Consider the following 9,390-nt stretch of genomic DNA (forward strand, 5'->3'; position numbering starts at 1 on the left):
CATATGAACTTGCCTTGCGCAACACCACTCCCTATATAGGTTTTTGGACACAACGTCTTTATATACGACATTTTTTCCAAAGGGAACCATTTTCCCATATATTTTCATGTATTACATATAATACAATCATTTAACTTCATTATTCTTTATTATATTATATTAATAACCTATGCTGGCAAGGCAACACTCCACATTCATATGAATTTTTCATTTTTAATTTTCTCTCATATGAACTTGCCTTGCGCAACACCACTCCCTATATAGGTTTTTGGACACAACGTCTTTATATACGACATTTTTTCCAAAGGGAACCATTTTCCCATATATTTTCATGTATTACATATAATACAATCATTTAACTTCATTATTCTTTATTATATTATATTAATAACCTATGCTGGCAAGGCAACACTCCACATTCATATGAATTTTTCATTTTTAATTTTCTCTCATATGAACTTGCCTTGCGCAACACCACTCCCCTATATAGGTTTTTGGACACAACGTCTTTATATACGACATTTTTCACAAGGGGCACCACAGACGTTTGCATTTTCATGTATTATTTTAATAATACAATCACTTAATTTCATTATTCTTTATTTATAATTATATTACATTAATATTATATGCCTTTCGCAACATCTTAGTTACATATTTTCTATATTTATATACTGGAACCGAAGTTCCGTAAATATATATAAATGGAATCTCAGTCACATATTATATATGGTGGAACCGAGATTCTCTCTATATACAAGTGGAATCTCAGTCACTTATTTTATATTTATATAGGTGGAACCGAGGTTCTCTCTATATATTATAAGTGGAATCTCATTCACTTATTTGATATTTATATACTGGAACCGAAATTCTCTATATATTTATAAGTGGAATCTCAGTCACTTATTTTATATTTATATAGGTGGAACCGAAAGTTCTCTCTATATATTATAAGTGGAATCTCAGTCACTTATTTGATATTTATATACTGGAACCGAAATTCTCTATATATTTATAAGTGGAATCTCAGTCACTTATTTTATATTTATATAGGTGGAACCGAAATTCTCTCTATATATTATAAGTGGAATCTCAGTCACTTATTTGATATTTATATAGGTGGAACCGAAATTCTCTCTATATATTATAAGTGGAATCTCAGTCACTTATTTTATATTTATATAGGTGGAACCGAGGTTCTCTCTATATATTATAAGTGGAACCTCAGTCACTTATTTTATATTTATATAGGTGGAACAGAGGTTCTCTCTATATATTATAAGTGGAATCTCAGTCACTTATTTTGATATTTATATACTGGAACCGAATTCTCTATATATTTATAAGTGGAATCTCAGTCACTTATTTTATATTTATATAGGTGGAACCGAGGTTCTCTCTATATATTATAAGTGGAATCTCAGTCACTTATTTTATATTTATATAGGTGGAACCGAAATTCTCTATATATTTATAAGTGGAATCTCAGTCACTTATTTGATATTTATATAGGTGGAACCGAAATTCTCTCTATATATATAATATACAATCATTTAATTTCATTATTCTTTATATTAATAATCTATGCTGGCAAGGCAACACTTCACATTCATAAGAATTTTTAATTTTCTCTCATATGAACTTGCCTTGCGCAACAACACCACTTACCCTATATAGGTTTTTTGACACCATTTATTTAAAAACGTCATTTTTCACAAGGGGTACCATCCACTTTTACATTTTCATGTAGTATTTCAATAATGCAATCTATTCAACTTCATTATTCCTTATTATATTATTATTATAATCTATGCTGGGGGGCAAGGCAACACTCCAAATATTCATATGAATTTTTCATTTTTAATTTTCTTACCCTATATAGGTTTTTTGACACCATTTTAAATTTTTTTTTTTTTTTTATGTAGACTGACTGACTGTATATTTATTTATTTATTTACTGCTATATTATTGTATAATATATTAAATTTGTTGACCGCCTACTGTGTGTAGATCTCAAATGTGAGTCTTAACATTGGATGTGAAGTGAAATACAAAAGTAGTTTGATTAATTTTGTGTAAATTTGTTGACGCGCCTACTGTGTTGTGTGTAGAACTCAAATGTGAGTGTTGTACTTATATTATAATAAGTTCTCTCCATCAATATTGAGTTCTCATACTTAATGTTTTCTGACTTGTAAATTTCTTCCGTCCAATTCCAAGTGTTCTCTCTCTTTACATATTATATGCAAAATGGAACCTTGATTCCATATTGTATTTTCATATCTTATATGATATGAGTTCTCTCCATCAATGTCAAGTTTCTTCCGTCCAATTCCAAGTGTTCTCTCTCTTTACATATTATATGTAAAATGGAACCTTGATTCCATATTGTATTTTTCATATCTTATATGATATGAGTTCTCTCCATCAATGTCAAGTACTTATATTATAATAAGTTCTCTCATCAATATCGAGTTCTCATACCCAATGTTTTCTGACTTGTAAATTTCTTCCGTCCAATTCCAAGTGTTCTCTCTCTTTACATATTATATGTAAAATGGAACCTTGATTCCATATTGTATTTTTCATATCTTTATGATATGAGTTCTCTTCCATCAATGTCAAGTACTTATATTATAATAAGTTCTCTCCATCAATATCGAGTTCTCATACTTAATGTTTTCTGACTTGTAAATTTCTTCCGTCCAATTCCAAGTGTTCTCTCTCTTTACATATTATATGTAAAATGGAACCTTGATTCCATATTGTATTTTTCATATCTTATATGATATGAGTTCTCTCTCCATCAATGTCAAGTACTTATATTATAATAAGTTCTCTCCATCAATATTGAGTTCTCATACTTAATGTTTTCTGACTTGTAAATTTCTTCCGTCCAATTCCAAGTGTTCTCTCTCTTTACATATTATATGTAAAATGGAACCTTGATTCCATATTGTATTTTTCATATCTTATATGATATGAGTTCTCTCCATCAATGTCAAGTACTTATATTATAATATAAGTTCTCTCCATCAATATCGAGTTCTCATACTTAATGTTTTCTGACTTGTAAATTTCTTCCGTCCAATTCCAAGTGTTCTCTCTCTTTACATATTATATGTAAAATGGAACCTTGATTCCATATTGTATTTTTCATATCTTATATGATATGAGTTCTCTCTCCATCAATGTCAAGTACTTATATTATAATAAGTTCTCTCCATCAATATCGAGTTCTCATACTTAATGTTTTCTGACTTGTAAATTTCTTCCGTCCAATTCCAAGTGTTCTCTCTCTTTATATATTATATGTAAAATGGAACCTTGATTCCATATTGTATTTTTCATATCTTATATGATATGAGTTCTCTCTCCATCAATGTCAAGTACTTATATTATAATAAGTTCTCTCCATCAATATCGAGTTCTCATACTTAATGTTTTCTGACTTGTAAATTTCTTCCGTCCAATTCCAAGTGTTCTCTCTCTTTACATATTATATGTAAAATGGAACCTTGATTCCATATTGTATTTTTCATATCTTATATGATATGAGTTCTCTCTCCATCAATGTCAAGTACTTATATTATAATAAGTTCTCTTCATCAATATCGAGTTCTCATACCCAATGTTTTCTGACTTGTAAATTTCTTCCATCCAATTCCAAGTGTTCTCTTTCTTTAAATATTATATATAAAATGGAACCTTGATTCCATATTGTATTTTTCATATCTTATATGATATGAGTTCTCTCTCCATCAATGTCAAGTACTTATATATAATAAGTTCTCTTCATCGATTTTGAGTTCTCGTATATTCAATCAATTTTACGGTCTTATATATATATATATATATATATAAATGAAGCCTTCCAATTCATTTATATTTTTTATATCTTTGTATCTTTCGTTCGTAATTCTGTTATTTGTTCTGCTTTACTCCGTACCACACCACAACACAATTATATGCATAATGCATAATAGGGATATTTTTCGAATCATATCAAGCAAAGGATAAGCTTCAGTGGATCGCAGTATGGCAGCTGCTCAACCACTTACAACACCTTGCCTGTTACAAAAGTCGTTTACAATTGATTCCAGGCTTTGTCATTGTATTAAATAATGTTTTAAAATATAACTAGCGCGGCATCAGGTGATCGAAGATCCTCCCAATTTACTATGTTATATATAACATTGGCATCACATCCATTGTCGTCTATAAAATGAATTATAGACTTTTAATGGTTTAGAAGCCATACAATGCAAATTGCCCCTTATTTATCATTGCAGTCCAGCACGGATACGACCTTAGAGGCGTTCAGGCATAATCCAACGGACGTAGCGTCATACCACTGTTCGCTCGAACAAGTATTGTGCCATTGGTCCGTACCTGCGGTTCCTCTCGTACTACGCAGGAATGCTGTCGCAACAACGTTTTGTCATTAGTAGGGTAAAACTAACCTGTCTCACGACGGTCTAAACCCAGCTCACGTTCCCTTGCATGGGTGAACAATCCAACGCTTGGTGAATTTTGCTTCACAATGATAGGAAGAGCCGACATCGAAGGATCAAAAAGCGACGTCGCTATGAACGCTTGGCCGCCACAAGCCAGTTATCCCTATGGTAACTTTTCTGACACCTCTTGTTAAAAACTCTTTAAACCAAAAGGATCGATAGGCCGAGCTTTTGCTGTCCCTGTGTGTACTGAACACCGAGATCAAGTCAGCATTTGCCCTTTTGCTCTATGTGTGGTTTCTGTCCGCACTGAGCTGGCCTTGGGACACCTCCGTTATTATTTGAGAGATGTACCGCCCCAGTCAAACTCCCTACCTGGCAATGTCCTTGAATTGGATCATACCTGAGTAATTGGAGTTATACCAAATTATTAAATCAAAAACACATTGCTGCATTTTCTCATTAAAGAATTTGTTTGCGATTATATAACAAACTCGTGATACTTTGATCAAGAAGCTTGCATCAAAACCCAATACCATAAGACATAATTAATATATCCGTATAATGGCTAGGAAATGATACACGTTCCACTTAATCAAGTAAGTAAGGAAACAATAAGAGTAGTGGTATTTCATTGGCGATATCAAACCGAAGCCTAATATCTCCCACTTATTCTACACCTCTTATGTCTCCTTACACTGCCAGATTAGAGTCAAGCTCAAAAGGGTCTTCTTTCCCCGCTAATTATTCCAAGCCCGTTCCCTTGGCTGTGGTTTCGCTAGATAGTAGATAGGGACAGTCCTTGAGTTTAACGTGACGTGTAGATGGGGGTTTACAACCACGGTACTCGCATTGCCAATATGTGACCATAGTACAGCGGGTGAAAACAATGCGTCCACCAACGCCCCTAAAAGAACGCTTTTAGCTATCGAATTGTGTTGTCGAGGGTCGAGGCGAGGCCTATCATAACCTCTGCTGACTACGGGTACAGCTTACTAGTTGGATAGCGCCAGACCATACGCCCCCCCAAAGTTCCATCCGAAGACTTCCCCTTGGGGGTTCCAAACAAATGTACATGGTTAGGATGTACATTCCACCTTGGTAGGATGCGAAGCACCTAGCCAACTTCCACTGCTCAACGGGAACAGCACCGTGTTGGGATCCGTATATAAAATACATATGACAACTGGATCCCAACCGTCAGTACTCAGGACCACCCTGAATATTGACACCACAGCCAGCACGAACTCCCACAAGGGGGCCAACCTCAATTGGACTGGTCTTGGAATACCAAGCCCACCCGTGCTACCGAATTTACCCATACACAATGTGGATCGCACAAGTGCGGTCCACACCAGTATGGTGAGGGAGTTGGTGACCCCCATCCTTTGCTTTCCTAACCTGCAGGCTGCTGGACATAGCCAATTGGGATGTTTAGTCGACTTCTACGAAACAAGCAATCCCGAGCTATAGTAGAATTCTTCGCCCGCTACTATACAGGCCCATGCACCACGTTTTCTTCTTCTTCTTTGCAGCAGTACACTTTCTTCTGACTGCTCCTTACTTCTCCTTGCAAAGCAAGGTGAAGAGGAGCAGTCAATCTTCTTCTGACACCTCTTGTTCTCCACCGGTTAAAATCTTTCTTGGCCGTTAACCCCGGCCCCGCTTTTCACCATCTTTCAGCTGCTGCTTTTCTTCTCCTCGAGATCAGCTACATAAGCAACTTTCACTCATTTGGTTAAGATCTTTCCTGGCCGTTAACCCCAGCCCAATTTACACCATCTTTCAACATCTTTTCTTCTCCTCGAGAATTTGGTTAAGATCTATCCTGGCAGTAGATCCCAGCCAAATTTACACCATCTTTCAACATCTTTCTTCTTCTCGAGATCAGCTACGTAAGCAACTTTCACTCATTTGGTTAAGATCTTTCCTGGCCGTAGGAATCTCGTTAATCCATTCATGCGCGTCACTAATTAGATGACGAGGCATTTGGCTACCTTAAGAGAGTCATAGTTACTCCCGCCGTTGACCCGCGCTTACTTGAATTTCTTCACTTTGACATTCAGAGCACTGGGCAGAAATCACATTGTGTCAACACCCGCTAGGGCCATCACAATGCTTTGTTTTAATTAGACAGTCGGATTCCCCAAGTCCGTGCCAGTTCTGAATTGATTGTTAATTGATAATCGTTATAATTTAAAAGAACTAATCGGTTGCCCGGCTAGTATTCTTAAAAATTTTAGCAAGAAAGTTCCACAATTGGCTACGTAACTAAACTATCCGGGGAACAAGAAACTACCATAAAATGATAGATCTCTATTTACCCAGAACGAGCACATAAACCATGTTATTGTTTCCCAATCAAGCCCGACTATCTCAATCTTCAGAGCCAATCCTTATCCCGAAGTTACGGATCTAATTTGCCGACTTCCCTTACCTACATTATTCTATCGACTAGAGACTCTTCACCTTGGAGACCAGCTGCGGATATTGGTACGGCCTGTTGAGAAGTTTGCGTATCCCCACCATAAATTTTCAAGGTCCGAGGAGAAAATATCGACACAACAGTATATGTCATGCTCTTCTAGCCCATCTACCATATCTCTCTGCGAAAGACTTCCATGGTAGTACGGCTATAAAACAGAAAAGAAAACTCTTCCGATATCTCTCGACGGCTTCTTTATGGTCGTTCCTGTTGCCAGGATGAGCACGAGGCCCATATTTAATAACAAACGGATACTCAACAGGTTACGGAATTGGAACCGTATTCCCTTTCGTTCAAAATTATTCAAGTGTATAAAAATCGATAATTAGGCACATTTTTGTTTATTTATTTTGATTTTTCTTTACTTGAAAATTTTCGGCTTTCGCCTTGAACTTAGGACCGACTAACTCGTGATCAACCACTGTTCACACGAAACCCTTCTCCACTTCAGTCCTCCAAGGTCTCATTCGATTATTTGCTACTACCACCAAGATCTGTACCAATAGCGGCTCCATGCAGGCTTACGCCAAACACTTCTATGCACACTATTGTACCTTCCTACTCACTAAAGTTTCAAAATTTATATTACAAGTAATATAAATCATCTACTTTAGCGGTAATGTATAGGTATACAACTTAAGCGCCATCCATTTTAAGGGCTAGTTGCTTCGGCAGGTGAGTTGTTACACACTCCTTAGCGGATTTCGACTTCCATGATCACCGTCCTGCTGTTTTAAGCAACCAACGCCTTTCATGGTTTCTGTATGAGTTGTTAATTTGGGCACCGTAACATTACGTTTGGTTCATCCCACAGCGCCAGTTCTGCTTACCAAAAGTGGCCCACTGGGCACATTATATCATAACCTTAAACTTCATATCAAGAAAGTTAAGGTTCTTACCCATTTAAAGTTTGAGAATAGGTTAAGATCGTTTCGACCCTAAGGCCTCTAATCATTCGCTTTACCAGATAAGATTATTTTATATAATATTTAAATGCACCAGCTATCCTGAGGGAAACTTCGGAAGGAACCAGCTACTAGATGGTTCGATTGGTCTTTCGCCCCTATACTCAATTCTGACAATCGATTTGCACGTCAGAACTGTTTCGGTCTTCCATCAGGGTTTCCCCTGACTTCAACCTGATCAAGTATAGTTCACCATCTTTCGGGTCACAGCATATATGCTCAAGGTACGTTCTAGTTAGAGGTATAAATAATATAAATACCATTATACATAACTATATAGAACGCCCCGGGATTGTGTTAATCAACTATAAATAGTTAAAAAACTAATCCCATTAATAGTCAAGTTAATTACGCTATTAGGTTTATATCCCAATAACTTGCACATATGTTAGACTCCTTGGTCCGTGTTTCAAGACGGGTCCCGAAGGTATCCTGAATCTTACGCATTGTTAATCATACAAGTGCATATAATAAACACAAAAATCAATGATAATCATGCCATTATATAATTCCGAAAAATTAACGCACTGTATTGATATAAATCTATCAGCACTTTATCAAATTTACAGCTTTTATTTCATGTTAAAACGCAAGCATTTTAATTGAAATAAACTATATGCCATAATTTTATGATAAATTAATATGCTAATAGATTACAATGTCCTTATATGGAAAAAATGCACACTATTATTATAATATTGTTTAAATATTACAATTCTAATGATGAATTTTCCATAACGGATATTCAGGTTCATCGGGCTTAACCTCTAAGCAGTTTCACGTACTATTTAACTCTCTATTCAGAGTTCTTTTCAACTTTCCCTCACGGTACTTGTTTACTATCGGTCTCATGGTTATATTTAGTTTTAGATGGAGTTTACCACCCACTTAGTGCTGCACTATCAAGCAACACGACTCTTTGGAAACACCATCTAGTAATCATTAACGTTATACGGGCCTGGCACCCTCTATGGGTAAATGGCCTCATTTAAGAAGGACTTAAATCGTTAATTTCTCATACTAGAATATTGATGTTCCATACACTGCATCTCACATTTGCCATATAGACAAAGTGACTTAGTGCTGAACTGATTTCTTTTCGCTCGCCGCTACTAAGAAAATCCTTGTTAGTTTCTTTTCCTCCCCTAATTAATATGCTTAAATTCAGGGGGTAGTCCCATATGAGTTGAGGTTGTATAAAACAATGTTAATTTTGAACTTGTATATAATAATATCTGTTCAAATTTTATGGATTGTACTATTTATATTTTATTAAATATTAATATTTGTTTGTTTGAAGATTTCTATAATATGTTCAACAATTCTTTTTATCGCATCAATAATAAGAGGCAATTCTAGATGAAAAAAAAATAAAATTTTTTCTTTTATGCTAGACCTTCCTCAGTATTTTTTGATTTGAAAAAAGAAAATATATATATCTTCAATTTTCTCATACAAAATATACTATGAGATAATAGTA

At 35.3% G+C, this 9,390-nt stretch overlaps 1 long non-coding RNA gene and 1 pseudogene across 1 annotated transcript; both read right to left on the reverse strand.

Annotated features, from left to right (window-relative positions):
* Positions 1–1,928: 1,928 nt before the first annotated feature.
* On the reverse strand, positions 1,929–2,591 carry LOC149267710 (uncharacterized). Its single transcript, XR_016271512.1, has 2 exons — positions 2,380–2,591; positions 1,929–2,260 (listed from the first exon to the last, which is right to left on the reverse strand). It is a non-coding gene; the product is annotated as an uncharacterized LOC149267710 (long non-coding RNA).
* A 1,407-nt stretch (positions 2,592–3,998) lies between these two features.
* Positions 3,999–9,105, reverse strand: LOC149267711 (large subunit ribosomal RNA; annotated as a pseudogene).
* Positions 9,106–9,390: the final 285 nt, after the last annotated feature.

This window comes from Drosophila arizonae, unplaced genomic scaffold (genome assembly GCF_054131065.1).
Source record: "Drosophila arizonae isolate 15081-1271.41 unplaced genomic scaffold, UAZ_ARI_1.0 ARI_Backbone_177, whole genome shotgun sequence".
Taxonomy (NCBI): domain Eukaryota; kingdom Metazoa; phylum Arthropoda; class Insecta; order Diptera; family Drosophilidae; genus Drosophila; species Drosophila arizonae.